The 8698-nt window shown below is 48.2% G+C and overlaps 1 long non-coding RNA gene across 2 annotated transcripts; it reads right to left on the bottom strand.

The window, feature by feature from the left end:
• Nucleotides 1–3440: 3440 nt before the first annotated feature.
• Nucleotides 3441–6422, bottom strand: LOC129551732 (uncharacterized). Of its 2 annotated transcripts, XR_016039462.1 has the most exons (4): nt 6303–6422; nt 5350–5492; nt 4856–4963; nt 3441–4173 (listed from the first exon to the last, which is right to left on the bottom strand). It is a non-coding gene; the product is annotated as an uncharacterized LOC129551732 (long non-coding RNA). The 2 variants fall into 2 exon arrangements; XR_016039463.1 differs by lacking the exon at nt 4856–4963.
• Between the last annotated feature and the right edge of the window lie 2276 nt (nt 6423–8698).

Here is an 8698-nt window from a genome sequence, read left to right as displayed (position 1 = left end):
TGTGGAATCGAAAGATCCGAGTTTAGTCATCGGTCCATCACGTATTGGCTGTGTGACCTTGGGCAAATTACTGAACCTCTCTGAGATTTAGTTCTCTTATCTGTAAAATGGGGTTGATCACATAGTAACAATGCTATCGTGTTCATGCAATAACATGTTTAAAGCGCCTGACAGGTTGTGGCACACGACAGGCAGTCCAAAAACACGATACCGTTACTAATATAACTCTGCAATATGGTCCTCCCACACTTCCCTCCACTTGCTCCTCCTCACTTACTCTAGGCTCTAGCCAACCTGAGTCACTCTTCTCAAAGGCTCTGATCAGTCATGGGCTTTAGAGTCTAACAGGATTGATCTAATCCCATCTCCATCACCAGCCCGTGAACTGATTGACCTTTCAATGGCTCAGTCTCCTCCTCTGGGAATAGCAGCCCCCTCGGACAAGGTCGCAATGCCCTGGTACAGCAAGGCACAGGGAGCACAGCACCCTGCTTAGCCCTTGCATTCTCCTCTCCTCTCCTGCCCTCCAGGCTCCCATGTTTGCCTATGTTTTCCTCCTTGGTAACTTTGCTCATACTGCTTCTGCCACCTGTAATGCCCTCTCCTCATTTTCTACTGTTGGAATTCTTCCCAAAGTCATCTTTATACTACCCAACCCTGATAGATGAGATGCTGAGATAAACCACCCCTCATCAACAAACAGAGTAAGTCGGAAAGAGAAAGACAAATACCGTATATTAGCGCATATGTATGGAATTTAGAAAGATGGTACCGACTATCCTACCTGCAGGGCAGCAGAGGAGACACAGACGAAAGGAATAGACTTTTGCACTCAGTGGGAGAAGGCGAGGCTGGGATGATTTGAACGAACAGCATTGAAACATATGTAAGAGAAATGACCAGTGCAAGTTCGATGCTTGAAGCAGGGCACCCAAAGCTGGTGCTCAGGGACAACCCAGAGGAGTAAAGTGGGGAGGGAGGTGGGTGGGGGTTCAGGAGGTGGTGGGCACATGTTTACCCATGGCTGATTCATGTTGATGTATTGCAAAAACCATCACAATGTTGTAAAGTAATTATCCTCCAGTTAAAATTAATTAATTTTTTAAAATAACAGTATTGAGAGCCTATTGTATGTCAGGTACAGTTACTAGGGCCTAGGGATACAGAGATGATTGAGGTTTAGTCCACAAATTCAGCTGACTTAACATAAGAACAGAAAACTATAATATATGTAGTAACAGAGGTGAGTCTAAAGTGCTGAGAGAGTACAGAAGGGGGAGCTATTGGGTCAAACGGGCTAGGGAAGTCTCCACACTGACAAGGACCTTTGGGCTTGACCTGGAACAGGAGTACAGGAACAGGATATTTGACAGACAGAGATGAGAGGAAAAGTCTACAACTGTCCTGGAGACCCAAACATCGGAGTTAGGAAGAGGGCCAACATGGCTGGAGGCTAACTTGGAGTTGGGAGGGGATGGAGGCAGAGCTGGAAAGGTGGAAGGGGCCGAGGGTGTGAACATGTTGACTTTGACCAGGGAAGAGTTTGAGAAGCTGGCCACGATCCACCCCTGCCCAGGTATCTTGGGATAAGAGAGAACAGACCTGAGGTCCCATGAGGAACAGCATCCCAGGACAGGAGCAGTTTCTAGAGACCTTTTTGTCTTTTCTGATACTTTGGCCACCTGATGCGAAGAGCTGACTCACTGGAAAAGACCCTGATGCTGGGAAAGGTTGAAGGCAGAGGAGAAGGGGACGACAGGGGATGAGATGGTTGGATGGCATCACCTACTCACTGGACATGAATTTGAGTAAGCTCTGGGAGCTGGTGATGGACAGGGAGGCCTGGCATGCTGCAGTCCATGGGATTGCAAAGAGACAGGCAGGACTTAGCAAATGGACTGAAATGAGGGGTCATATACTATAGGACTGTAAGTTATAAGACATGTGAGTATGGCAGCCCCCACTTTTGCTGGCTTTAAAAAATAAAAGAGAAAAACTACAGATGAACAACTTTTCTTTTGATCTCTTGAAATTCAATTGCAAAATTTAGAAAATCGCACTACACTCACCGGGGAATAAAAGTGGGAAAATTTAGTGCTTTCTGAGGAAGGTTGCAATTTGAGAGTGAAAACTTCTTCTCATCATCCAGCCCTCTTTCTCTGAGCCAGAGGTCAGCAACCCCAAGGCCAGTGCAATGCGCCATCCTAAGGCTTTCTAGAATATGTTCCTGGCCTAGAGTTATTGCTGGTCTCCAGGCTCTGCCAGGTCCCATGCTAGAATCAGCCGACATCCTTGTCCTCCAGTTGCCAGGGAAGGGGCCGTTGATACGTACCTATCACCTCCTTGGCTCGGCCTACAAGGCTCTGGCTAACTTCATCATTCTCTTCCCCATGTTCCTTGTGTTCCATACACACTGAATGGCTCACCATATTCCAGAACCAGCAGCTCTTTCTTTTTTTTTAATTGAAGTATAGTTGATTTACAATGGGCTCACCATATTCCAGAACCAGCAGCTCTTTCTTTTTTTTTAATTGAAGTATAGTTGATTTACAATGCTGTCTTAGTTTCAGGTGTACAGCAAAGTGATCTAGATATATGTTCTTTCTCAGATTCTTACCCTTATAGGTTGTTACAGAATATTGAGTATAGTTCCCTGTGCTATACAGTAGGTCCTTGTTGGTTATCTATTTTATATATCGTAGTGTGTGTGTGAGGGCTTCCCTGGTAAAGAACCTGCCTGCAATGCATGAGACCCCAGTTCGATTCCTGTGTTGGGAAGATCCCCTGGAGAAGCGATAGGCTGCCCGCTCCAGTATTTATGGGCCTCCCTGGTGGCTCAGATGGTAAAGAATCTGCCTGCAGTGCAGGAGCCCTGAGTTCAAGAAGCCCTGAGTTGAGAAGATCTCCTGGAGGAGGGATGGCAACCCACTCCAGTACTCTTGCCTGGAGAATCCCATGGGCAGAGGAGGCTGGCAGGCTACAGTCCATGGGGTCGCAAAGAGTCAGACGCAACTGAGCAGCTAAGCACAGCACAGCACAGTGTGTATATGTGGCTTCCCTGGTAGTTCAGTGGTAAAGAATCCGCCTGCAATGCAGGAGATACTGGAGACATGTGTTCGATCCCTGGGTTGGGAAGATCCCCTGGAGAAGGGCTTGGCAACCCACTCCAGCACTCTTGCCTGGAGAACCCCATGGACAGAGGAGCCTGGCGGGCTGCAGCCCACGGAGTCACAGAGAGTCGGACACGACTGAGAGGCTGAGCGCTGAGCACCAGTGTGTATATGCTAATCCCCAATCCTAATTCATCCCTCTCCCCCATTCCCTTTCGTAATCGTGAGTTTGTTTTCTACGTCTGTGGGTCTGTTTTTGCTTTGTAAATAAATTTAAATAAGTCAAATTTTACTTTTGTAAATAATCTTTTTTTAGATTCCACATATAAATGATATCACATGATATTTGCTTTCTTAGTATGATAATCTCTAGGTCCATCCATGTTGCTGCAAATTGCATTATTTCAATCTTCTTTGGCTGGGTAATATATATGTGTGTACGTATATATATATGCCACACCTTCTTTGCCCACTTATCTATCAGTGGACATCTAAGCTGCTTCCGCTTCTTGACTAGCATGACTAGCGCTGCAGCGAACACAGGATGCATGCACTTTTTCAAACTCTAGCTTTCTCTGGAACAGCATCCATTTCATAATGCTTAAAATCTTTTTTGCATCTGCCTATCTGGAAGGGTTTTATCACTGTCATTCTCCCGTTCTTTTCCCTGCCCCCAATCCCCTCAAAACACACACACACACACACACACACCTCTCCCTGGCATACTCCTACTCAGTTCAGTCACGGTCCAGCTCTCAGTGAAGCCTCCCTCGGTCCCCTCCTTCTACCCCAGGTGGTAAATCACTCTCTCCTTGAAGTCTGACAGCACTTCCCCTTCATCCTTTGACAGCACTGTCCTGTCACTCAGGAATGTATCCGAAGATTCGTCTGAGACGCCCAAAGAAAGTAGGCTCCTCAAGGCAGTGCCGGAGATTTCCACGTCTCCACCTGAGCCCTGTGTGTAGTCTGGCTTGTTGATGATCTCCACCACTCAGAAGTTCAGTGGCTAAGAACTTTCTCTGTCTTGTTTGGTGCTGTAGCTTCTGCGCATCCAGGGCCGTGCCTAGCATACAGAAGGCACTCAATAAAATTTGGTTGCATGAATTAATTGATTGAATGAGTTGAATTGAATCAACTCAACACAAAGCAGCTAAATAAATGACCTGGCCACGTTACTTCAGCCTCTTAAAAACTTTTTTTATTTGAGGATTATCATGACTTCAAATATGTATTTAGTACCTGCCCAGGTTTTCTGCACAAGCTGTGAGGTATATAAAGATAAAAGAGAAGCTTAGAGATACATGGGATGTTTGTAAAAGCAATACTCACACAAGGCAGGAAGCAATAAGTGCCATAGAAGAGGGCAAGTAAAGTACCATGGGAACTCAGGAGAGAGGGGACTTCTCCCATCAGCTTGGTAGGGGTCTTCATGGAGGCCGAGCTATTTGACTTGGGGAGCCATTTGTAGTGTCTTCCCAGTGTGTTGTGACCCTGGTAGCTGCATGACCTGGGTTCCCTGGATGTAGCTAATTGGAGGGTGACCACTTGCAGTATCTCCCAGGAACCAGGATGGGAGGCTTCAGAGCACTGACCAGTGCTTGCTGGTTCCTTAGACTAAAGACAAGTAGTCTCCAGAGCTGAGTAGCTATAGCCTTTTCTCAGAGGTGCAGAGAGAGCTGGTCTGGGGAGAGAGCAGTATGCAGGGGCAGCGAGGAAAGCAGAAAGGGGTGGCCAGGTGATCTCACCGAGAGAAAGGCAGTGGCCTGCTTTCTGACGGCTTCAGCTCCTGGTTCCCGCCGTTGGGGACTGGCAGCCGCTGCTGCCCTTGGGTATTCTGAGACGCTCCAGGCACTCTACAATAAACACCCCTCTTTTTGTTTCAGCCAACAAGACTGTGCCACCGTGGCCAGTGCATTTTGGAGATGTCTTTGTGGGTGTGCAGAAATGGGCCACTGCCAGGGCGGGGCTTTGGAGAAGGGCTGTGAGTGGAGAGCTTATTGACCTTCACATCACTCCACGTTCCCTCACTTCCTTCAGCATCTCCCGTCCAGGGGTTCCCCCAGTTCTAAACCTACCCAGCAGCCCAGCGGCCAGAGACTGGCGTGGCCCAGGCAAAGACCTTCCTGGCGATGTACGGATGTCTGGACGCCTAGTCTTTCAAATCCCTAGAATAAACTGGGTATCCCATGTCACAGACATTGACTCTACATCCAAGACCCCTGTAACAGAAGTGACTCACCTCATGGAACAGAGTGCAGAAGTTTTTGCACACATGCAAGCTTGCACACATCCACAGGTGTCCTTGGTGAGGACACATAGACTCATACGTAAATGCTCCCTCTGTGTCTTCTTGGAATCCTATGAGAACACTCAAACACCTGTCTATGGAGAAAAATCACAAAGAGTCATCATTACAAAGAAAGTAGACTCAGCTCCCATCCTCTGGTGGCTTTGAGGTCTGCAAAAGTGTTCACACAGCAACCTCTTTACAAAAACTTAACCCAGCTACTCAGAGGGGAATCACACCTTAAATCAAGGTCCGTACTGTGTGGGAGGACTCCACGAGGAAAAGAGGGGTCTGTGGTGTTTCTCAGGGAGGTTGTGGGACTCTGACATTTGGCTGAGCGGGTGACAGAGGGTTCATAGTCAGGTTTGATGGGGCCTTGAGGATATACAATTGGAGGGAGTGCTCTCTTTAAGGAAAAAAGAAATATATATATATATATTATATATATTTATTTAATTACTAATATAAACTAGGTCCAGGGCTTTGAAAAGGGCTGGTGCAAGTGGGAGACCCTGAAGCTTTAGAAGAGGCAGAAGCTCAAACTTAAACTTCTTTCCTTTCTTCTATCCTTGTCACATCCATACCAACTGAAGTCCCCAGAGGACAGTGGTTCCACAAAGGTAGTGCTCACATCATGAAAGTGATGCCTGGGACAAGACCCCTGCAAGCCGGAGAGGTGAGCCCGGGGGAGACACCGGGCCAGGTGAAGAGCATCAGCAAGGCCGCTGGAGAAGGGGGGAAAGGAGCATTTTCCTCCCCTTCTTGCCTCTCCTCTAACCCAGCCATTGCCAACCCACTTCAGCTTGATCCCTCTGCTTCTACCTCTCATAAATCACTCCCCTTCCTCAACTCCTAGGACACACAACCCCTTTAAGTGGTGGTTCCAGGGGGCAAGTGGAACTCACCCTATATCCTGCAGGACACCTCGAGCCGCGGTCTAGGGAGGCAGCACAGCAAGAGTGAGAGCTTAGGGTCAGGCTGCCTGTGCTTGAATCACAGCCACGTCTTAGCTGAGTGAGCTTGGGCCAAGTTATTTCAGCTTTCTCTCTAACTTCCAGTTTCCTCTCTGTAAAACTGAGATAAAAACAGACCCCACCTCTTAGAGTTATTGTGCAAATAAATCAAGAAAAAAGTGTCCAACCCAGTAAATGCTCGTCAGGTTGACGCCCATGCACTATGGGAGACAGCACAGCAGGCACAGCTGTTGGGCTTAAATGCTCTGGCCCCCGACTTTCCTGAGGATCATGCCTTTTTGTCAGAGAAGCCCCTTCCCTCACTCCTGTCTCTGTCGACCTTAAAGCATTTGTCAGGGGTCCTGCCTTGGAGCAATAGACAAGGAACTTAGGAGAGTTCTCCCCATTTCACAGCTGATCAAGGTAAGGCCTAGTGCTGTTAAGGGCAGTGTCAAAGCTTCAGAAAAAGCAAAGCACGTCTACAAGTGGAAACAAAACTACATGGCCCCTCAGTATGATCCTCTGGATTGGGAAGCAGGCTAGGACTGTTCCCATGGAAGATTTGACTCTGCCAAGGACCCAGATGGAGAGGCAGGGGTAGGCAGTGGGTGGTCCAAGGGAAGTCACCTGTCCCCACAGCCCACGGCAGGTGTGTTCTGCTTCCTCCTTCAGCTCCAACTCAATACTACTAAGCATGGCAGTTTCTGGGTTCTCTGAGTAGCCAAGTGTGTGGCCTTGGTCAATCCCTAGCTCTGCTTCTGGCTTGCTCTGAGATGAGTGCTCTTATCACTAAAATCTGAGGTTAGGCTTAAGGACATTCAAGTTTCTTAAACTTCTCCAGAAATTGCTTCATCTCCAAGTCACTTGGAGAAAGAGTGAGAGGCAGTACCCCAGAAAGTTGCACTTCCTACAAACCATTACACCCTCTCGAGGGCCCCCATCATGTCCCAGGGAGACCAAGCCATGAGGTCATGTGGCATGATGTGGCCATCTGCCACATGTGGCAGTGTTTGTGAGTGAGTGCAGTGAGTCTGGAAGGGGCAGCAGGAAGGCTTGTTGGGCCCTGAGCAAGGAAAATAAAATCAGGGTGCTTAGGTGCTTCAAGTTGGAAGGCAACTTTTCAATTAATACTTTTAGGTATGTGAGCAGACACCAGCCCATTCCCATACTTGGCAAGAAAAACACAAGAAGGGACTCAGGATCACATTGTACTAGCAGAAATGTCATTTGCAAGGACAGCTGAGCTTTCTGAAGCATGCGATGCTGAGACTGGTGACCAAAGGTAAAAGTGGAACCCTTTGGTGCACCCGACTTCCGTGTGTTCTGCTTAGGACGAGATCCCCATCCCACTCAGACCCCACCATAGATTCCCTTCCGGCCTGAGAATTTTAGCATTCTACATGGGTCGGGCAGGAAAGTACAAAGAAGGACTGACTTGGCAAAAGGAACAGGTTTGGCAATAATGTGTCACAGCGTGACCCCAGACAAGTTACTTAACTTTGACCATTAAGTAAAAATCGAGGATGTTCACATCCTGCCCAGCAACAAAGCCTTTGCACTGCAGGGGGTGGACCCTGACACTTAGAGCCTGACCCCAGTGTAGGAGTCAGAGAAGATTTGTTTTCCTAGAAGTCTTACCCCAGCCTCACCCTCCGCACAGAAAGTCTTTGTGACCCGGGTCATCCGGCAATGCCAGCCAGCTCCTGGACTCTGAGCATCCTGGGTTTGTAGCCCTGCACTGGGCAAAGGGTGATGATCCACAGGAAGAAAATGATGCCTTTCAAGGGCCCCTAGAATGGTGGGGGAAGCAAGCCAATGGACTCTACCCTCTAGGAGTTGCCAGACTAAAGAGGATAATAAAGAACTGAAATAACCCTATGGGAGCTCCTGGAGGAAAAAACAACACTAAGTAAAAATTAATACGACGCAAGCCTCCCACCTAGTAAAGGATGGAGAATGACCTGAATCAATCAGAGAAGGCTTCTCGGGGAAGGTGAGTTTTAAGACTGGTAGTAAAAGGAACAAGGAGTAAGAGGCATTGTTTCAGGCACAGCTGATGAAATGAGCATGAACTGTGGGGCCTAACCCAAGGGTGGGCTCTCATCTCAGGGGAGGCAAACCCACAGCTACCCGTGTGCGGACGCCGTATGCACTCCCAGCAAGTCATGCTCAAGTCCTGGGTCTGTCTCCCCACCCACAGAATGAGGGAAAAGATGCACTAGCTTGTCTCTACACCCCTCCAGCTCCAGCACTCTACACGCTATAATCCTAACGTTTAGGGAAGAGCCCCTGCGCGGGCTGGGTTGAGTACGGTAGAAAACAGATGGAAAATAGGTGGGGCTAGGCCA

Source organism: Moschus berezovskii, chromosome 17 (assembly GCF_049115385.1).
Source record: "Moschus berezovskii isolate FMDL1 chromosome 17, NW_MosBer_1.0, whole genome shotgun sequence".
Classification (NCBI taxonomy): Eukaryota; Metazoa; Chordata; class Mammalia; order Artiodactyla; family Moschidae; genus Moschus; species Moschus berezovskii.
The sequence above is the reverse complement of the archived record's forward strand: the minus strand, read 5'-3'. Positions and strand labels throughout refer to the sequence as shown.